This window comes from Papio anubis, unplaced genomic scaffold (genome assembly GCF_008728515.1).
Source record: "Papio anubis isolate 15944 unplaced genomic scaffold, Panubis1.0 scaffold158, whole genome shotgun sequence".
Taxonomy (NCBI): Eukaryota; Metazoa; Chordata; class Mammalia; order Primates; family Cercopithecidae; genus Papio; species Papio anubis.
In genome coordinates this window covers 106,781-129,361 of record NW_022161557.1, presented here as the reverse complement: position 1 = coordinate 129,361, position 22,581 = coordinate 106,781, and the positions used below count along the sequence as shown (strand labels likewise).

The window sequence follows — 22,581 nt, the reverse complement described above, 5'->3', positions numbered from 1 at the left end:
CAGGAAAAGGTCAGAGACTGGAGTGATGCAGCTGCAAGCCAAGGAATGCCAGGAATTACCAGCAACCACCAGAAGCTAGGAAGGGGCACAGTGGGATCCCAGCCTGCTAACACATTGATTTCAGGCTTCCAGCCTCCAGAGCTGTAAGGAAATACGTTTCTGTTGTTTTAAGTCGTGCAGTCTGTGGTATTTGTTAGGCAGTCCTAGGAGAATAATACAGGAATGCTGAGTGCAATGAGCATGCTTACAGTGTGGCAGAGACCATTCTGGGGCCACTACCATCTTTGGGCAACCCACTTTCAGAAGACCTGCAGGGCTGGTTACAACAAGGTTTTAAGGGATGAAAGAGAGTAACTTGGCCAGGCGTAGTGGCTCACACCTGTAATCCCAGCACTTTGGGAGGCCGAGGCAGGTGGATCACAAGGTCCGGAGTTCAAGACCAGCCTGGCCAATATGGTGAAACCCTGTTTCCACCAAAAATACAAAAATTAGCTGGATGTGCTAGTGTGCACCTGTAGTCCCAGCTACTCAGGAGGTTCAGGCAGGAAAATCGCTTGAACCCAGCAGGTGGCTGTTGCAGTGAGCCGAGATTGCCTGGATATTTGTTAGGCAGTCCTAGAAGAACAATACAGGAATGCTGAGCGCAATGAGCATGCTTACAGTGTGGCATGCTCACTCCAGCTTGGACTACAGAGCAACTCTGTCTCACCAAAAAAAAAAAAAAAAAAAGAGCATGACAAGGCTGTGAGTAGAAAGCAGAGGGAAACAGCTGGGTATGGTCTGAGCGTATAAAACAATCCAAAACAAAAATTGCAAACTTTATGATGAATAGGTTTTTAAGAAATAGTTTGCTTTAGGACAAAATAGTTGACTTGGAAGTTGGAAATAGAGGAGCAAGTGAGTGAATGGATATCCACTTTATGACATGATATATGCAAAATAGTAAAATTCACCTCTTTGGGAGGAAGTGCATGTATTTCCTAGCATGGCTTGTTTGAGATGTGTAAGCTGTGGTTAATGATGGCTGATGGTCCCTTTGAATTCCAGTCTTGGAGACCTCAGTGGTTGAGAGCATGGACACCAGACAGACCACCCACTTACCGGCAAGTTATTTCACCTCACCTGCCTCCCTCTCATCATCCGTAAAATCAGAATTAAAATAGCACCTCCCTCATAAAGTTGTGAGGATTGAAAGAGTTAATCTGCATAAATGGCTTAGAACAGTGCACAGGGTGGATAATAGAAGCCTTAGTTGTTTTTACCATCATGACTATCACCATCATCATGTGCAAATGAGGGAGACCCAGGAAGTGTAAATTATTATTCCAGAAAGAGGTGGTCCCACGGGGAGGAAGTGAAGGCAAAGTTGGCCATTTGCTTGAAAGTAAGTCTGTAAAACGAATATTAAAACACTTGCTCTCTGAGCACAGGGAGTTTTTAAAAAGGCATGGGGGTTGGGGTAGACTCAGAGTCTCTCTACTGCTTTGGGCAGATTCCACATTCTGAGAGTAAACTATATGGGGACCCATGTGACACTCCCTCTTTGAGATTCACTGGGTCCTAGGTCCTAGGTCCTACCGACTCAGCTCCCCATCCAACAGCCATGCACATTGCAGGCCCTCAGTCAACACTGGTTGACCAAGGAGTAAGGAACAAACCGATTGACTGGGATTGACTTGTCTGGTGCCACTCCCTGCCCTGAAAGGCAAGCCCTGGGAGCTCCCGGCCCCGAAAGGACGTGGAGCCTGGCGGGAGACTCCTGGAAGTGCGTGAATAGCAAGCAGAGCGTGGCGCGCCCGCTTTACAAGGTTAGCATATTCACAAGAACCCGCTCGGAAGGCCGAGTCCTTGATGGCCAATTGATTAAGTAGCTGTGTGCTTTCTTTCCAGAGCACTTATTTGGTGATCCCGATTGGCGTCCGCACAGCCGCCACCCTCACCCTCGCTTAAGGATAAAAAGCAAACCGATTTGGCATGTAGGCACCGTTTGAAAAACAACTTTGCACTCTAGTTATTGGGCAAAAAGCTCCACCTTCCCACGCTGCTGATAATATTTCTCGCGGCTGCGTGGGACACTCTTCGTCTTACCCATGAGAGCGAGCTGCCTTCTGTCTGGTTGGGCGACTCCCGCAGGGCCCGAGCCTCCGCAGAGCCCGGAGTTCAGGGGGAAAAAAGGAGCCGCAGATGTGAGTTTGCTTTGTCACTGCCTTCTGAGCGACTTTGGGCAAGTTACTTATCTCTCCTGACCTCAGATTTCTTGTCTAATGTGGGAGGGAACCGAAGGTGGATGACGCTCCGGGCAGCGGCGGAGAGCCGAGATCACCGCGAGCGCCTGGGAACTTTGTCCGAAGCGCGGCGCGGGGACCGGGAGCGCAGGGCAGGGAGCTCCCTCTGCGGGAGCGCGGCGGCGGTGCTCCTCCTTTCGCCGCACGTCAGGGGGGCCGCTCAGCGCTCTCCCACCCTGGGCCGGGAGAGAGCGGCTCCCCAGCAGGGCGACGGAGGGGCAGTGCGAGAGCAAGCCGCCGCGGAGAGCCTGGGAGCCCAGAGCGCAGCCCGCGGCCCCCGCCGGGGCGGCCTCCGCAGCCTCGCGGACCCGCGTTCGGGGCTGCGCCGCTCCTTCTCGTAAGTCGACTTGGCCACGCTGGCGAGCGAGGGTCGCCCGGGGCTGGAGATGTTAGCCCGGTCTCAGCCTCGTCTCCGCCCGGGGGTGGCCGGGACGCCCAGATCCTCTGCTCCTCACGACTTTCGTTTTCCCGCCGGGGAAAACTTCGGCGCCGCGTCCCTCTCCAGGCGGCAGGCGGGGGCGCCCTCGCGGAGCCGCGCGGGGACCTGGGCTGAACCCCGGCCTCTCCCTGCGCCTGCGGTAACCCCGGGGCCGACCAGAGCGCGCGGCGGGCGGACACAGCGTCGCGGGCCAGGTGGGCTACCCGGCGCGCACGCGCGCCTAGCAGAAGCCGCAACTTCGCGGCTCCCGCAGCAGCCGCTGTCCGCGGCCGGACGCGGGGAAGTTCCCCGAGGCCAGCGCTGGGAAAGGGCGGCGGGCGGCAGGCGCGGAGTGTGTCCTGGATAACGGACGCGGGCCGCGGCGCCGGCTTCCTGGGCTCGCGGGCGGAGCGGAGCCGCCAGGCTGGAGTCGCAGGCGCGCCAGCGCCGGGCTTTCCCGCGACTCTCCCCGAGTGCCAAGAACGCGGCTCGTGGGCGCGCCCTTGCCGGGAGCGGGGGCATCCCGCCGTCCTGGCCCTTCGGGGCCCAGCGCTGCGCAGCCTGGCCCGCGCTGCTGCGGGGCGCAGGGGGCCCGGGGGAACTGCTGAGCCCGGGTTCCCGACGCTCGCTTTTCAGAGCCTCCTGCAGCTTCTCCGCAGCCCTGGACCAGCGGGGACGAGCGATGCTGCCCGAGCCCCCGCCCCTGGGCTTCGGGACAGGGACGCGGGGCGCGTGAAAGGACTGCTCCCGCGGCTTCTGCGCCAGGGCACCCGGGGCTGGAGGGGGCCTCCGAGTCGTTCTTTGGGGGCGGAAGCTGCGGGCCGCGCCTCCCAGGCCGCGCCCTTCCCAGAGACGAGCTTCTGCGCTTTTTAAGGTCAAGTTTTTGTGCCGCAGAGCGGGCCAGGATCGTCCCCCTGCGAGGTGGCGGTGCCTACCACAGAGGGTCGGGAGCCTCTGGGATCCGAGCCGAGAAACGGGACGCTCGAGTCCATTAGCAGTCTGCACGTAGGAAACAGTGCTAGGCAAACGGGGCGAGTGGGTGTTCTGTAAATTTAAAGACTCAGCTTTCCCTGACGGGTAAGTTTTCCGAGTCACGTAGCCTGAGAAACAGTATATTGTTCCCTTGCTGGGCAGGCAGAGAGGCGATATTGGCCTTGGGGCACTTTTTAAATTCCTTTTTTTCTTTCTTTCTTTCTTTTTTTTTTTTAAGTCTTTAATAATGGAAGAACAGCAAACCAGAAGATTAACAGAGTTGGGGATAATATAATACATTTAATTGTCTCATGTGAGTAGACATAAGTCGCCCTTTTTGATCTTGCATTCATAAAACATGCCCCTATTAAAGCATCAATAAGCCTAAAACATTCTAGAAACTAGTAGTTCATTCTGACAGCTTTTGTTGATAGTGTCTTAAGGAAGTAAAATCTTTAAAAGTGAATCATTATAGAGAGCATATCCTATGTTGCACTTTCTAAGGATCCAATTTTGTGAGAGAAATGACCAATTAAAGATGTTGTTGATTTATCTCTTTCTGGTATCAGGAGAGAAACAATAGCCAAGGAATTGTGTGGCCGCTGAATTTTCTCTGGGGGCGTACTGAAAGGAGTTTCCTGCTGTGGGGTGGTGGTGGGATGAGAAGGTTTATACTCTTTTCTTTGGGGGAAAAAGTTTATACTGATTTGCTAAATGTCACATCTCCTGCACAGAGGTAGGTAGGGGTGAATGGCATAGTCGGGCAATCAGTCAGAGTTGGCACTTTATGGCACCTGGCCTAGTGCCTTCAAGATAAGCAGGCCATAAATACAGGTGCTTCCCAAACTGACTTTGACCTATGGTGGTTTTCCAGGAAGGGAGGGGGAGAGAGAGCAGGTAGAGGGCCGTGTACCTGACGGTGCTGTTTCTGCCTCACCCTTGACCCACGGTGCTGGGAGCATGACCTGGTGACCTGAGGCTTATCACAGCACCACATAGGAGAGGTAAAACGGAGTCAGCTTCAGGGGATTTCCTTCTTAGGCTACAAGGTGGGAAAAAGCAGTGAGACAGTAAAAATCAGCAAAGCAAGGCTGACAAGTGAGTTCTTCAGTCCACCTGTGTTGAGCACTGGCTGTGAGCCAGGCACATTGGCTGCTGTGAGGCGCGGATGTGCTGCATGCAGCTCACTGCATCTGTGCTGAGGCAGGAGGCCTTGCTGGGGAGATTGAAGGTGGGCTGAGGATGAGTAGGAGCTGTGTAAACTAAGCAGCCGTGGGGGACGGGAGAGGTGAGAAAGGGAAGTATTCCCACCCAAGGGAATGGTGTGTGCTGAGACCAGAGGAGAGGAGAGCCTGAGAGTTGGAAGAAAAGACAGGTTCAGTATGACCTGAGGGGAGGATGGAGAATGGCACCGGGGAGGCCAGCAGGTACCAGGGCCAGGTGGTGCCAAGGGGCATTGTGGCGAGTGGATCCTCAGGACAGTTTCACACCTGATAGTATGCAGATGAGATATGGATTAAAAACAAAACAAAACTCCAGCTGCGGCGTGGAGAATGGACGTGAGGAGCCCGTAAGTAGACAGGGCTGGCTCAGAGGGTGCAGGAAGCCTGGCAGTTGAGGCTGAGGTCGTGCCAGTAGGGATGACACAGTGGGCAGATTCAAGGCTGGCTGTGGAGTGACTTGGGGCTGAGTTTTGTGTAGGGTGTGAGAATGCAGCGTGACTCCCTCTAAGCTGGGGTGCTGCTATTTACAGAAACAGGGAACATCGGAGGAGGAAAGACAAGTTTGGTTTTATTGAGTCTGGGCAGCTTTCGAGGCTCCCGAGTGGAATGGCTTCCCAAGTGGCCACATAGCACACTCGCTGGCTGACTCTCCAAAGATGGTGGTCATCTGTACCAGGGCTGGGGTCTGAATCCTAGGGTGGATGGGGTCGGGGGCGAGGCGATGGTGGCTGAGGACCGGAAGCTGCTCCCAGAGTGAGAGGTGGGACAGAGGGCTAGGTACTTTAAGATGAGGGAGCCTTAGACATGGGAATGTGATGCAGTGAGTTAGAAAGAGAAGCTGAACACACAGGATGTCTGGATCCCCTCCCCCTTGGATTGTGATGGTATTTTGATATCAAGCTTATATAATACAAGCTATCAACATCTTATAGAAACTGTTTTACCGTATGACTGTGAGTGATTTACTTCACAGATCATACAAATGTAATGTTTAGGAGAAACATGGATGATAATCACGCTACAGAGGTGCAGCATGGCTAAGAGCAAGGCCTCTACAGTGAGACTGCTGAGCTCCTGGATCTGACTCTGTCACTCGCTAGCTTAGGACCAGGCCCAAGCTTCCTGACCTTCCTGTCTGTGTTTCCTGGTCTCTGAAATGACACCACACCTAAGGGGTATGTGCTCTACAGCACCTCCTTGTGGGCTGTTGTAAGGATTGCCTGTGTGCATTATGCAAGCACAATGTGTACATCATGTGTGCCTTATGCCTAGCACATAGTAAGTGCTCAGTAAACCTTAGTACTGTCGGTTTTATTATCACGATGCCATTTCAATCATTTCTGGTTGTAGAATCTGAAACCTAGAGAATGTTGAGAACCTGTCCAAGGCCATATAGCCAAACTGTGGCTACGTGAAGGCCAGGGTCCCATTTGCCTGACTCACAGGCAAGGCATCTTCCACTTAATGTGTCAACAAGTGTCAGGTGTTCGATGCTGTATAAAATTAACTGTAATAAAAGGATCCAGTCACTGCTTGCCAGAGTGTAGTGAAGCAAAGCAAATAACATCAACATTGAGGCTTATAGACTTTTCTCAAGCAATTTAGAGATGTATGTTTTGTATTAATTTGCATTACTTTGCATGTCATTTACATGCATTCCCATATGCTTGTAATTTTCCTAGTGAGATCTAAAGACTGAAGCTTCAAGTATATAAGAGAAAAGAAAATTAATCAGGAATTGAATGCAGCCGTTTCCATCCTAATAGATCTCTGGGATGGTGGGCTCAGTGTGGGCATTTAGAGACAGGATTGGATCAGTATTTACTATTGTAGATGTGGGGAGCCAGATATCATTTGATAAAGGTAGCTCACAACTTAGTATGTTATGAAGCTTGATCTGCTGAACATAACAGAAAAATACAGGCAAAGTGGAAGACCAGAGGAAAAATGTCTACTATATAAAGATTACAGAAAATGAAGCAGAAACAGAAGTCTGCTTTACGAAGCTGAACTAATAAGAAACACTAAGGGGCATAAAGGAAAGATTGAACTTCTGCTAAGCGATATGAAATGTTAGAAAGAACATAATCTTAACCACAAATGTGTGAGGCTTCAAAACCAGTAAATTTTTCCCAATGTGGATTTACTGAGAAACAGGCCATCGGGTCTTAGTGGAATCTTAGAACTACAGAGTATTAAAAAAAAAACTACAATTTTGTTACTTAGAGCAGCGGTTCTCAAAGTGTGGCCTCAGGACCATCTACGTCAGCATCCCCTGGGAACCTGTGAGGCTCAGCAATTTGTGCTTTAATAAGTTCTTTAAATATTTAGAGCCAGCTTTCACTCCTCTATTGAGTCGTTACTTCTTCAGCCTTAGCCTTTCCACGTCCCTCTTGTGGTCGCTAGCTTCTCACTGGGCTGCTTAACTTCCATCAGTTATGATTCCAGCAGACGGGTGTAGCCAGACACAAACTCATTTCTCAGGGTGTCTGCTCAGGACAGAGCAGAGTGGGGTGGTCCCTTCCTCTGTCCCAAGGTCTAAACTGTGGAAATGCTTTCCTCTTTGGGTGGTACTATTCATAGAAACAGGGATTCGCAGTCTGCATTCAGCTGTCTCATTCTGCAGCTTTGTGGTTTGCATGCTGTCCAGGACCACGGTGGTTTTGGTTTTGTTTTTGTTTTGCTGCATTTTGTTTTCTTTTGACAGTCTCGAACCAAACTGTGACTCATGCCAAACGTACGGTCAGCCAAAACGCTAAACTATCCTCTAGAGATGCTCCTGTCCAACCACGTTTCTCCGCAAACCACAATTCTCCATGAACCACGTTTCTCCATTAACAAATACAGTTAATTTTTTGCACATGTTAGTTTTGTACTTTTCTCTGTTAAAATTCATCTTACTAGATCCAAGTAATCTGCTTGGTTCCTGTTTCTGTTATTTTCCATATAAGCTGAGTCTCACCTTTGTGTCCTTTGCCAATTTGGCTACTGATATCCTGGTTGAGGAGTTAATAATAACGTGAGCATCTTTGTTAGAGGCCTTCCTCACAGTTAATGAGGCTCAAAAACGTAGCATCTTTTGCAATCCTTCTGGGTTAACGTCAGAGGAATAGTTGTCATCAGTCCCATCATTGTTTGCATTTAAATGACTGTTGTTCTAAAGTCCTCCCGCACATGGTTTCTCTTTATAGGGCCCATGTTCTAGAACTGCATCCTCGGTCTCTGTCCCAGTACAGACATCTATAGCACCTCCTCAGTAACTGACGGTGATGCTCCTTTCCCTATGCTGTCTATACCATCAGCCTGGGGTTTTCATTGGAGGTGACACAAAGGTAAGTTTCAGTTTATTTATAGTCAGATTAAGATGAATTCAGAAGCTTCAAAATAATAGGAAGCAAAAATTGTGCCTTGTAATTTCTCTCTGCTTTACCTACCTCCCCCAAGCTCTAAAACCTAAGAGTTTTGTGCTAAAGTCTAGATTTAACCAAGAGATTCAGGTTATTTAATTTAAAAAAAAACCCTAAAATGTTGCTCATACATGATTCTTAAAGGAGTACAATTAGGTAATATAATTGCAGAAAATCATTTTTAAAGGCAAAAGGCAGAACAACTCTGTGGCAGGAGTGCTTTTAGCCATGGTTTCTAGAGCATGAAAAATTACCTAGAGTCCTAAACTGTTATATCATGATCCTTATCCAATCCTAGTCAAGCCTCCCCCAAACCCCACCCACAGTAAAATTCCAGCCTTAAACCAAACCTCAACATCTCAATAAAATCCAACCGCTCTCCTCCTCCAAGATGCTCCAAAATGCTTCCAAACCTCTTTTGATGCCATGTGCTGCCCTGCCGTAGTAAGCAAATCAACAATAGATAAATAAAATTGAAAAAGCACCTGGTGATGATAAAGCTCTCTATAGTCTCAAGTAAATCTCTATTGTAGGAAAGCAAAAATTTGCCTCTACACTCTTACAGGTTTTCAGCTGGGCCTGAGAATTAACTTGGCATAAGAAATATCAACAGGAGAAAAGCACACACATTTATTTAATATAAGTTTTATGGGACAGGGGAACCCTCATAAGGAAATGAAGCCCCAGAGATGCAGTGAGAATCGAACACTTATATAGTGGATTGGAGAAAGAGTAGGAAATTATGAAAATGTAGCAAGGCAAAAAGAGGCCTGGGCTAGGGTAGTTAACTGGGAGAAGCGGATAGGAGGATAAGGGTTGTGTAACCAAGTTTGTACAAATTTTTCTCGGCCACAACTTTCTGTCCTTGACAAGACTGTTAAGGAGACTGTCTGTCAGCATTCTCATTTCACATAAGGATTTCATCTCCTGCTTTTAAGAAACAGCACGAAGGGCAGAATGGTCTTGTACCTGTTATTTTTCAAGTACCCTTAATTCAAAAGTCAGTATCACAGCGGGATATTTTGGAGTGGCATATTCTTAACTCCTTCCCCAGGAATCTTCTGTGCTTCCAGCTCTTCTGTTCTTTTCATTTCCCTCCCCTGTGCAACCCCATCTTCTCTTGTTGGTCTTCTGGGCTTTCTTCTAATCTAGTTAAGGGGAAAACTGGCAAGGATGACCCTTTGGCAAGAATTGCTTCTTGGCTGTGCCCGGGCTTGTCCAGTCAGCCTGTCTGCTCTTGGGTAGGTTAGACCTGTTTCCAAGAGTCCGCAAGCCCTGACATTTCTCATGGTCATCTGCAAGATCTGGACAGTCCACTCGAGAGCAGCTCGTTCAGACGGCAGCAGAGGGTGGACAGTTCAGCCCAGGACCAGAAGGAACAACACCTCGCAGAGTTCCTGTGCTTTCCAAGGCTCCTTTTTTCCTTCCTTCTCCTGCTGTCTGTGTCACTGCAGCATATTTGCAATATTTGTGCTGTGTCCTTTCTCTGCAGCCCCACATTCTACCTCAGTGGAACAAGGAGGAGCTCATTCTGCCCAGCCATCACCTTCTACCAGGTTCCTTCTTCCTTTAGCCTTTCCAGCAACCCTCTTGCCCTCCTCTGAGGCTGGCAAGTTCAGACAGACATATACGGCAGATGTGTCAGAAGAAAGAAATGGAATGATACACAAGGTAGACACCAATTAGGTTGCAAAGTTACAATGTGAAAAAAACATTAATAGAATGATTGTAGAGCTGAAAGATGGGATGCAGAACTGGAGAAGAGATCCTCAGAAAGGAAGAACATCATTTCAACTGATGTTGACCATTGAATCGAACATCTATCGTTGAATTGAACATCAATTCAACATCATGGCAAGAAAATCCCTGAATTAAAAAAAAAAAAAATTCCAAATGCTAGCTAGTGACTTGTCTTTTCCGGAAAATTTCTATAGAAAAGAAATTCAAATGTGAATGTGACAAAATAACTGGGATTTCTTGGATTGTGTTATCAGTTACCTAGGACCTCACTGTTTATTTCTCTCTGCATTTCTGCAGGCAGTAGAGTTTCTAGTTGCATCTCTCCAGAATCTAACACAGTGCCTCCCTGACACATGGCAAGCGCACAGTAAATGTTTGTGGGATGGATGGGCAACCAGGAGAGAAATTGGATATCTAAGAACATAAGGTTTATATAGGGGATATTCTCAAAAGAGTGAGGGCAGGAACTCAAACAGGTATTTGTACACCCATGTTCATAGCAGCATTATTCGCAATAGCTGAAAGGATGGAAGTGAAGCAAGTATCCACTGACAGATGAATGGATGACCAAAATGTAATATATACATACAATGGAATATTATTTAGTCTTAAAAAGGAAAGAAATTTTGACACACACTACAACATGGATGAACCTCGAAGACATGTTAAGCAAAATAGGCCAGTCAAATATTGGACAAATACTGTATGATTCCTATGATACAGATGCCTAGAGTAATCAAATTTGTAGAGACAGAAAGTAGAATGGTGGTTGGCAGGGCACAGAAGCAGGAGACTGTGGGGTTAGTGTTTAATTTGTATAGAGTTTCAGTTCGGGAAGATGAGCATGTTCTGTGGACGGATCTTGGTGATGGTTGCACAACAATATGAATGTACTTAATGCCACTGAACTGTACACTTAAAATTGACTAAAGTGGTATATGTTATGTATATTTCACCACCATAATAGAAAAAAAGAATATGTTCATCAACTAATTCATAAATAAGAAACAAGAAAAGTTATTTTTACAACAAAGAAGTGAACCAGATAATACTTGGAAAGTATAGGTTATAGCAAGAAGACAGCAATGACACTAGACCTAAAAAATATTCAAAACTGTGCTACTAAAAATGTGTTGCCTGAATCCTAATATGAGGCAGAGATTTAAAGCACTTTCATTCTGTCCTCTCCCCATTATCCCTGTGATTCTCTTTTTTAAAAAATCCATTTTTATTTTGAAAATATGTCAAACCTGAAGAAAAATTGTAAAAATAGTACAAGTGGGCCCTTGTCTGATTCTTCCTTGACCATGAGAATCGTGGAAGCCTTTGATGTTTCTGCACCAGTCTACCCAGCGGAAATCCATGGCTGTTGCCTTTGGAGATGGTGTCTGAGTGCGGGAGTACACGTAGCATGCTGAAGCTGAAGCCCAGTCCTTGTTTACAGAATGGCCACTGGTCAATGACACTGGGCTGCTTCAAATGCTTTTGATCCCTTACCATCATCCAGCCCTGTGCCAGGCTGTTTTTCCTGCCAAAATGTGCCCAGTGCATTAGCTCATTTAGTCATCACGGTAACCATGTGAGTCAGTGCCCTTGTTCCTCTTTCATAGATGAGGAGGCGGAAGGCTACTAGGTTAATGACATCTTATTAGCAGCAGACTCAGGACTTCAGTTCAGAACCATTAGCTTTAAATTCTAAACCTGTATGATGTACACAGAAGTAAAGCAGGAAGGTAACATGGAGAGGGTCCAGTGTGGGGCAGAAAGAAGAGGAATGGGGTCAGGCAGCAACTGGAGGGAAAAGGGGCACATTCAGGGGTGGCTCAAAACTATTCAACATGGTACTTGTTGAGTTGATATCTACATGATACTGATGGCTATTTGTTGAAAAGCAGGTTCCAAAGTCCCGTGGTTCATAACACGTTCTCAAGAAGACAGCCCACCTGCAAGGTGACCTTCAGGGATTATGTGACCTGTCCCCTGCCTATGACTAGAAACCATACACAGAGGAGGTTTGCCATAAGCTAAAGAGTGCTTAACTGAGGCATGGCGAGCAGACTGCACAGTTCTTGCCAACATCAGAGTTAATTTGGTAAATCTTGGCATCTGCTTTCCTTCAGATGTTTACCTAAAGCCTCCATCTGCCTCTAAATATAGATGGATGAGAAGTTCAGTATCATTTAAGACACATTATTTTGCACTTGGCTATATATAGGAAGGTACTGTTGTGTAAGTAGCCACTTTAATCTGATTTAAATTTAATTTGGCTCCTGGACGTGCGTATGTATATGTTAGTTAAGCATTTCCTTTTCCTACGGTCATCTTTCAAAGTGCACGTTACTTAAACATATAAGGGCTTACTTTTCTCATATAACAAGAATTCAAAGTGGGTGTTTGCTGGCATTGGTTCAGTAGCTTGAGGATATGGGGGCTGAGGTATCCTGATATCTCTGATATTCTCTTGGTCTGTTCCTCATGGTCTCAAGGTGGGTGCTGCAACTCTAGCCATCATGTTGGAGTTCCAGGCAGAAAAGTGGAAGAAGAAGAAAAGAAAGAACAAAATGGCATACCTCCTACCCGAATCAGGCCCCTTTAGGAAAACTTTCCCAAAATCCCACATTATATTTTATTCCTATACAATAGAAGTTAGAGAAAAGTCTTTTCAAGAGACGTGTTTCTACCACCAACAATATAGGGTTCTCTTAGTAAAGAAGAGAGGATGGATGTTGGAAGGCAACTGACTCTCTACCAGAGCCATATATAAAAACCCTTACCTATGGATCTGTTTCTGGATTTTATCCCACAGATCTCTCTTTATGCTGGCACCAGACCATACTGTTTTAACATCATAATCTGTTGGAAAATCTGAAGAGTCTGGTTTTTACTTTTGCCTTGTATACAGTTGACATATAAGTTGGCTTAGACTCTTAGTAAATTAAACAATCTTTTTACTTTTTATTAACCTGAAATAAAACCTACATATTGAAAAAGACCTGTTAACTTAATTAAAACCATCGCTAGAAGGGATCCTTGTAGGAGATGGCGGTTGGAGAGCTTTCTGGAATCATTTCTACATTTGACTTTTGGTAGGTTGAAATCTCTGCTTTTGAAATTCCTATTGTGGCAGAATTTTCCCAAGCACTGCAGATTTTTATTTCTTCCATCCTTTTCACTTAATTTTTGAATTCCTGAGTCTTAATTTTATTGTGTCTAATATGCACACAAGATCTGAGAGCAATATGTACATTTTAAGCCAAGAAACACACAGATCTTAGCTAAATGATGAAGTCATGCCAAGAGCTGCCAGTCCTGAGTTTTTCAGTGGAAGTGCAGAAGCGTGTTGAAGTCTCCAGCTGGGCTTCCCACCATATTGGAAGAACCCAGAAAACAAACAAGCAAGCTCTTCTCATGACTTAAAACTCAGGCTTTTAAGGGTGATGATTTTAAACTCAGGGTGTCTAATCCATTCATGAAGAGTGTGGTCTGGCCTCAGGCCATTTCTAACATCAATACCCTTGATTTGGCCGGGCGTGGTGGCTCATGCCTGTAATCCCAGCACTTTGGGAGGCTGAGCTGGGTGGATCACGAGGTCAGGAGTTCGAGACCACCCTAGCTAACACGGTGAAACCCTGTCTCTACTAAAAACACAAAAAAATTAGCCTTCAGTACTGGGGGTAAAGTAGTGAGTGAGGCCTTCACAGACCTTAGCCGGGCGAGGTGGTGGGCGCCTGTAGTCCCAGCTACTTGGGAGGCTGAGGCAGGAGAATGGTGTGAACCCAGGAGGCGGAGCTTGCAGTGAGCCAAGATCATGCCATTGCACTCCGGCCTAGACTACAGAGCAAGACTCTGTCTCAAAAAAAAAAAAACAAACCCTTGATTCACGTCTGTTTATCCCTGTGCTGCCTCTGTGATGGACATTGGAGATTCTGCTTTAAATGCACGTGTAGAAATCAGTTACCCATACCTCTTCAGCTAGTCATGGAATCTTTGAGGAATTAGTTTTGGCCAGTTAAAAAATATGGAGTTAGCCATATAATACCAAAATAAATGCTTCCAAAAATTTCTGAGGGGGAAAAAAGCATACCATGTAGATATTAGATGGAGAAAGTTATTTTCTTTTTAGTACAATAAATATACATTTTCAAAAATAGACATGTTTTTCAATTCAGTTTTTCTACTTTATAGAAAAAGAAGTCAAAATATTCTCAACCCATATTTTTAACTTAGAACCTGGAACATAAAATGTAGTTTGGCTTTATGTTGTGTCAGGCTAAGTAAGAAGGGCAGAGAAGATGGGGATCCCAAGAAGGAATGAAACCTCTTTGTTTGATAAAGCTTGAGAGGCAAAGATCTGATGCATTCATTCATTCACCCCTTTTTCATAATCCTTTACATCTAAAAAGAAGCAAACATTTCATGTGAGCTTTTTCATCAAACTGAAATTTGAAGGCATAACTATTTTTGAAATTCACCATCTTCTGATATTTTTTAGAATTTTCTTTAGAGAAAAACTGTTAATGTTTTACTCCCTGTTGAGGGTCACAATCTATTACAAAACAAAAACTTTTCATTCAGTTTCATTGTATGTGGCCCTTTACACTTCCTGCTAAAGACTTTTTAGCCATGTAGCTTTGCCCACCTAGATACACACACAATCAGCTTTTGATATTTGCCCTGTGGACCAGATGAAATAAAGCCCAGAATCAAGTCTACTGTTTCCCAATTGGTGTGACTGTGGCTGAATTCTGTGCTTTTGTTGTTGTTGTTGTTGTTGTTACATCGCTACAGCCCAGATTTCCAATGACCTTGAGAGGTCTATGCCTGAGTATATACATCTTGATGTGGGTTGCTCATTTCCCATGTAATCTTACAGGTCCCTTATTTCTGCCCAAATGTGAGAGGATCCAGTAAAGTTTCTAGCTAGAAGAATTATAATCTATAGAGGTGGTTGATAGAATTATTTTCATGCTCAGTGTTTTCCTTTAAGTCTCTATTCTCCAAATCTTGCAGGTAAAGTAGTCCTTTATTTAAAGAAGATGATGACGTTCATAATTGCAGGCCTAGAGAGAAAGCTGTCAGTCGTCATACATTCCGCAGGGACATCAAACAGAGCTCCTTTAGATGAGGGCATCCCAATGCACTGAGCTGAGCCAGTCTCACTGATGTTTGATTTGAGTGACAGAACACTGGCAAAGGCCCTGTATGAGTGTGTGTGGGTGTATTCACATTACTGCAGAATTCTCAGTACTGCTTTGTGGGTTACATGGTCCTTAGGGATGACTTTGCCAAACAGGGATGCAAGAACAAGTCATTGTAGTTTTGCAATATCTGGAGAATTGCCCGTAAAAGATAATGAACTTATGGGAAAAGTTTATAGCTTTTGCAACACATAAACTTACAGACCGTGTTTAGCCAGTTGTAACTCTGCATGAAACTAGTTGTATGTGCTCTTGGCTGTCTTTTAAATAAATTTTTTGGTTATTAATCTTTTGAAAAATATCGAGCATACTGGGGAGAAAAACAACTATAAACATTAATTACATTGCTTCCTATCTCTCAAAATCCAAGACAGGTGTATGTCTACATAATTCTGAAACTTTAGGAACAATTTATACTCCAGGTATTAACAAAAACGAATGCTGTCAAGTAGTGAAAACCCAATAATAATTAGAATGTCAGAATGAAGAGAATAATGAACATACTGTTTTAGAAAAGTAAAACCAACTTGTAACATGTTGACTCTTTCTCAGTTTTCCTAAGAAACCATTCCTCTTGTGGAGGTCCTTATACCTGACATTTGCATACCAAAGTTGTCTTTTTCCCCATGGCTTTCACATGCATTACATCATAAGACTTTCACAATTGCACTGTGGGATAGAAAAAACATTATCCCATTTAACACATGGGAAAGAAAGACTTGCCAAGATTAAGTGATATGCTAGTGTCACTTGAAGAATTTTTGGTGGCAGAGCCTAGACTAGAGCTTCGGTCTTCTGACTCTGCCCCATTGAGCAACTACCCTGTGCCAGGTATGGATGTCTTCAGTGCTGGGGGTAAAGTAGTGAGTGAGGCCTTCACAGACCTTATGTTTCTGTCTCAAGACAGGTAATAAACAAGTGAAGTAACTATTCCTTGTAGCAAGTGCTCAGAAGAAAACAAGGAGTGTGATAGGAGAGAGATTTAAGAAGGGTTAATCTGGGAGGCGGAGGTTGCAGTAAGCCGAGTTCGCACCATTGCACTCCAGCCTGGGCGGCAGTGCGAGACTCTCTCAAAAACAAAAGAGTTATCAGAGAGGACCTGAGGAAAATCTATTTCTTTTCCTGGAGCACCTGGTCATGCCAGGATCCAGGATAAGTAGTCTAGACATGAGAACAGGAGGTGCAAAGGTCCTGAGGCAAAGAAGAGACTAGGATGTTCTAGGAACTTTTAGAAGGCTGGTGTTGCTTAGAGTTTTATGAGAAAGACAGAGTAGAATAAGATGAACTTGTAGAGTAAGGCAGCCATGGGAACTGCCTGAGCCTTTATGGCCATGAAAAGCATTTCTTGTTTTATTCTACGTGACGTGAAATCCCAGTGAAGGGTTTTAGATGTAGGGAGTGGGATTAGGGAGGGCCAGTGATCTGATTTGTATGTTTAAAAAATCATTTTGGCTACAGTACAGAGAATGGATTAGAGGAAAGCAAGGGAAGCCAGGTAAGGTTATTTTGTATCTAGGCAAGAGTTGATGCTAGCTTGGATTAGAGTGGTTCCCATGGAGTGGAAAGAGGTGGGTGGATTTGAAATACATTTTGGATGTAGAACCAACAGGTACTACTACTGCCAGGAGACTGGAAAGGCAGTCTCGAATTGTGTTTAGTGGTGTAGGCTCTGAAATTGGACCATAGTTGAAAATTGGACCATAGTTGAAAATCCTTGCTCCTCCAATATACTAGCTATATGAACTAAGGTAAATTATTTATCTTCTGACTTGATTTCTCAATCTGAAAGATGAGGATAATGATAATCGTACCTATCTCATAGATTTACTGAATGGAGTATAGGATAATTGAATGGAGTATAAGAACAGTGAATAAGAGGCCGGGTGTGGTGGCTCATGCCTGTAATCCCAGCACTTTGGGAGGCCGAGACAGGTGGATCACCTGAGGTCAAGAGTTCTAGACCAACCTGGTCAACATGGTGAAACCCCATCTCTACTAAAAATGCAAAAAAATTAGCCAGGCATGGTGGCGGGTGCCTGTAATCCCAGCCACTAGGGAGGCTGAGACAGGAGAGGAGAATCGCTTGAACCCGGGAGACAGAGGTTGCAGTGAGCCGAGATTGTGCCATTGCACTCCAGCGTGGGTCACAGAGTGAGACCTTGTCTGAAAAAAAAAAAGAACAGTGAATAAGATCATGCAAATAGTGCTATCTCTTAGCATTGATCACTAGGAAGGGACAGGTATGTGTCACTGACGCTGGCAACATGAAGGCTTTTGTTGACTTCAGCCAGAGCAGGCTCCATGGAGTGGGGAGTGGAGCCAGGCTGGACCGAATGCCACTGTGAGGGACCTGAATGGGGCGGTTGGGCATCCCTCCTCTGTCCATATTGCTATGGTCTGTGTTCCCCAAAATTCATTGTTGAAATTTAATCACCAGTGTGAGAGTATTAAGAAGTGGGGCCTATAGATGGTGATTACATCATGAGGGTAGAGCCCTAAGGCATAGGACTGGTGCCCTTATAAAGGGTGTTTTGGGGGAGCTCATTCACCCCTCCCTACCCTTTCCCCTTCTGCCCTGTGCCATGTGAGAACACAGCAGCAAGGCACCATCTTGGAAGCAGAGGGCAGCCCTCACCAGACACCAAATCTGTGCCTTGCTCTTGGACTTCTCAGCTTCTAGAACTGCGAGAAATAAATGCCTATTGTTTCTAAATGATTCAGTCTAAGATACTTCGTTATAGCAGCAGGAATGAACCAAGACACATATGTAAAGGGGGAAAGGTGTTCCCAGCACCCCAGGAATGAGATGGGGTTAAATGATGGCTAGGCACATTTAGAGGAGAAGAAATATGGGCTCAATCACCTTTAAAGTTATTTTCAGTTTTAATAGTGCACTTCTGGGCTTCTTCAGGAACTGTGGCTTTATTAATTAAGCATTGGTGGAGAAGACCTAGATACATGAATTATATTATTTGAATGGTTTTTTTCCTGTAGAAAAGTATGTTTACCTCTGTTAGGATTTGTTTACTCTGTAATAATTGACAGACCCAGTTTAGGTTAGGACTTGTTTATAGTATATTGTGAAATGAAAGAAATAGATAAGACAGTGCCTATCTAGTGATACTGTTATAAAGCAAAGCCAAAAAAAAAAAAAAATGTGTTTCTTAAAACCAGTCTGGAAGGACATACTGTCTACAAAATGTTATTGCCAGGTGATGGGCCCCTGGTGAGCTTTATTTTCGTTTTTGGACTTTTCTGATTTTTTTTTTTTTTTTTTTTTTTTATGAAAGTGGTTTGGTTTTTTTGTTTGTTTTTTGCTTTTTTGGTTTTGATTTTTTGTTTTTTTGTTGTTTTTTTTTTTTGAGACTGAATCTTGCCTTGCCCAGGCTGGAGTGCACTGACATGATCTCTTCTCACTGCAACCTCCATCTCCTGAGTTCAAGCAATTCTCCTGCCTCAGCCTCCCAAATAGCTGGGATTACAGGCATGCGCCACCACACCCGGCTAATTTTCTGTATTTTTAGTAGAGACGGATTTTCACCATGTTGACCAGGCTGGTCTCGATCTCTTAATCTCAGGTGATCTGCACTCAGGCCCATCTGCCTCAGCCTCCCAAAGTGTTGGGATTACAGGTGTGAGCCACTGTGCCCGGCCTGAAAGTGTTTACTTTATAAAAGGGAATGGAAAATCTTTTTCTTTTCCTTTTGGAGGCCATATCTTATTATTATTTGAGAAATGCTTGTTCTCAATTTGTATTGGATTTCTGACTGAGTCACACCTCTCCTTGTGTTTTACATAGTTGCTATGTTTACCTGCTCACAATCTGATTATTACTTGCTTTTGCAATCTTTCCTCTAGAACAATAAGAATATAAGGTCATCCAGGCAAGAAACTTGTCTTTCTGCTCCTCTGCATGACTCCTGGAGTGCTGTGGGAGTGTCGAGGAACCGCATCTGACTGAATCATCCTCCCACCTAATGGTCTCACTCCAGAACATCCCCTGGGCTTGGCAATGAGCGAGTCACCAAGGGAGAATCAGTGACTTCATTGAAATCAAGGAGCTGTAGTAGCAGGATGTTAGCTTATTCAACTAGATCAGGATGCTTTTTAATGAGTTTGTCTTTATATTGATCTTCTTAACTGATGATTCTTCTTAGTAAGGCTTTAGATAGAAGCAAAATCCCTGATATTTCTAGATCAATAAGCTCTTCATATCCTATTTCTCAAACTGATATGTAATAATACAAAGTTTAAGAACTTTAAGGTGGCCTGAAGAGGGAATATTCTCCGCATGAAGAGAAATTTCACCCGGAAAGTTTTCTAAAACAATTAGCAATTCTCTGTGCTTAAATTGTGTCACAGATAACTGTAAGAACAAATGAATCGATAAAGTCATCGGTGACAGGATACGGGACAGGAGTAACTGATGGCAGAATCCCTCAGGATGAGCTTGCTTTCTCTTCCTTGAATTGATTCTATGGGCTGGAAGACTGACTAATCTCTTCATTAGCTCATTGATCAGTCTCAGCCTCTGACTACAGAAACGGAATGTGATTCCTCACCCAGCATTCCTCCAGGCTCATTCTCCATGGAAATCACCTCTTAAACAGGGTGGAAGATCTCCTCGACCATGTTTGGAGTCCCTTCCTGTTCCTGTTCTAGGACATTTAGAGAAGACATGGTAATGAGAAAATTTAGTCAAGTGCTAAAACTGTTGCGGGAAATACGGAGAATTTTTTCTTTATATTCCAAGAGACAGTATTGCATAAAGGGTTAAAAGTGCAAGTCTGGAGCAAGACTCTCTGGGTTCAGGTTCCATTTAAAACACTTTCTAGAACTGTAACCTTGGGCATTTATTTAGTTGCCTTACAGTGCCTCAGTTTCCTTTCTTATAAAAGAGGGATAACAGTAGTACCTACCTCATCGATCTCTTGAGGGGACTGAATTACATCTAGAGTACTTAGAACAGTGCTGCTAGTGACAACTCTTTATTGAATGATTCTACATTAATAATAACTACAGTATGGCCCTTGAACGACACAGGTTTGAATTTCAGGGGGTCCACTTATACACAGGTTTTTTTTTTTTTCAAGTAAATACAAATTGAAAATGTAGTATTTGCAGGATGCAAATCTCACATGTATGGAGGGCCAACTTCTCCCATACTAGGTTCCTCAGGGCTGACTGTGGGACTTGAGTGTGCATAGATTTTAGGGCCCATAGGGGCCCTGGAATGAATCCTCTGTATATACTGAGGGATGAATATCCATAAAATTAATAAAGCGCATTACATGGAGGCCTTCAGGCACTAATTCTAAAATACTGAATTTGTTGAGACTTTGTGGAGAAATAGGAGGTAGATTGAAAAACAGGACAGTAAGCCACAGGTCTGGGCCGGATCTTTAAAGAAGCCGTGAAGTCCCTAATCTCAGATTTTCCAGTACCTGCAGGTATCAACAGTGAAGTTGCAAAACAGCAAAGATGGCGGCCTGCCCATCCCTCTGGGAGCTGCATCCCAGGGAGGTCTGAAACCTCTGTCAGCCAGAAAGCACCAGCGTGGGGGTAGCTGGAGACCCCAGTTGGGAGGTCATGCCCGGTGAGGAGGAACAGGATCATGGAGCTGCTTTAAAAAGCAGTCTGGCCACGTTTTCCTAGAGCAGTCCAGCCCCACTTTTAACAAGAAAACTGGCCTTCAGAGAGCTTAAATAGTTTGATCAAAGTCTTACAGCTACTAAGTGTTCGTCCAGGGACTCAAGCCCTAGGTCTGTGGCATCCTGAACCCAGATCCTTTCTTCCTCTCTCCCCAGTGCCCCACAACCTGTTCCTGAAAAAAGCACAGGCATTCTTAGTTCCTAAACTCAACCTTACTCAGTTCTTTTCTCCTCAGTCTCCTTCCTCCCATTCTTGATGTGCCATTCCCCTTTCTTCCCTGGGAAAGGCAGCATCTGTACTTCTTTGACAGTCCTGGGTTTTTTGATTGCTAAGGTAAGAAGAGTTAGTTGAAGAGCCGCTAATGGTTGTAGCCATTTAGCCCTGAATACAGTCGTGCCCACCTAGCTGGGATGTCCCTGAATGCGGTCATGTCCACTTAGCTGGGGTGTCCCTGAATGTGATTGTGTCCACTTAGCTGGGGTGTCCCTGAATGCGGTCATGTCCACTTAGCTGGGGTGCACCTCTGTGTTCTTGCTGCTTCCTTGAAGGCTCCAACAATGCCTGGATGGGTTGGGAGAAGAACATGGTTTGAGGGAAATGCTTCATTCAACATCCCTATTGGGACTTTAGTGAGGAGTAGGTTTTTACTGAATTATTATAGACCATATTTCACCTGAGTTATAGCCATCAAACCTTGCTACAGTTTTTTCAGTTCTGTCATCACTAGGAACTTGCGCCTATGTGGCAATAAACTCTGCAACAGGTCAGACCTCCTTGACTACCTGGGAAGGTAGAAGGGGAAATACTGCTTCTCCCGTGGGTGGGGCGTTATTTGTAATGTAATTGTAAGACCACTTCCTGGCAGCAAAACATTTGCCTACTTCCTGCCCATAAACCTTTAAGAGGGAAAGTGCTGGGTGTGGTGTTTGCAGAAGGTGACATTGCTAGCCTGGTCTCCCAGGAACCATGTGGCCAATGTAACAGCCAGCCTTAGCCCAGCTGACTCTGGTCAGACCTGGTTCCTCCACCCCCTGCAACTTGTGTCCCCTGGGGCTGTGCTGCTCTGGGGGTGTACCCCCTGCAGAGCCCAGTGGGAGGGGCCCAAGGGTGTTATGCAGATGTTTTTTTCAGAGGAAGCCAAAGCCAGCTGAACCAAGGTTGGGGACCCGTACTCCTCTCCAACCTCCTGCCAGCATTCCCCTCACTATTAGTGCCCACCGCAGCTGGGAAGAGGCCAACATCCCCTTTTAAGACTTGACAAAAACTCCATACCAAGTGGCTTTGCACCTACGCACCTCTTTGGGGAAAGGAATGCTTTTCAGTTAAAGGTGTTTCTGTGCAACCATAAAAAAGAATGAGTTCATGTCCTTTGCAGGGACATGGATGAAGCTGGAAACCATCAGTCTCAGCAAACTAACACAGGAACAGAAAACCAAGCACCGCATGTTCTCACTCATAAGTGGGAGTTGAACAGTGAGAACACATGGACACAGGAAGGGGAACAACACACACCAGGACCTATCGGGGGGTGAGGGGCAAGGGGAGGGAGAACACTAGGACAAATACCTAATGCATGCGGGGCTTAAAACCTAGGTGATGGGTTGATAGGTGCAGCAAACCACCATGGCACATGTATACCTATGTAACAAACCTGCACGTTCAGCACATGTATCCCAGAACTTAAAG

General features: G+C 45.2%; 1 protein-coding gene across 7 annotated transcripts in view; it reads left to right on the top strand.

Moving 5' to 3' along the window:
- The first annotated feature begins 974 nt into the window (after positions 1–974).
- The window catches only part of LOC101004082 (glucosaminyl (N-acetyl) transferase 4), a 29,735-nt gene continuing 8,128 nt past the window's right edge, over positions 975–22,581 (top strand). The window contains exons 1-3 of one of the 7 annotated variants that reach the window (XM_021939463.2): positions 975–1,808; positions 1,891–2,186; positions 8,090–8,230. The gene's annotated coding sequence lies outside the window, so the exon portion shown is untranslated. Of the gene's footprint in view, positions 2,187–2,534; positions 2,623–3,668; positions 4,907–8,089; positions 8,231–22,581 lie in introns of those variants that run through there. The other 6 variants (XM_017959647.3, XM_017959646.3, XM_017959648.3 and 3 more) reach the window with 6 other exon arrangements.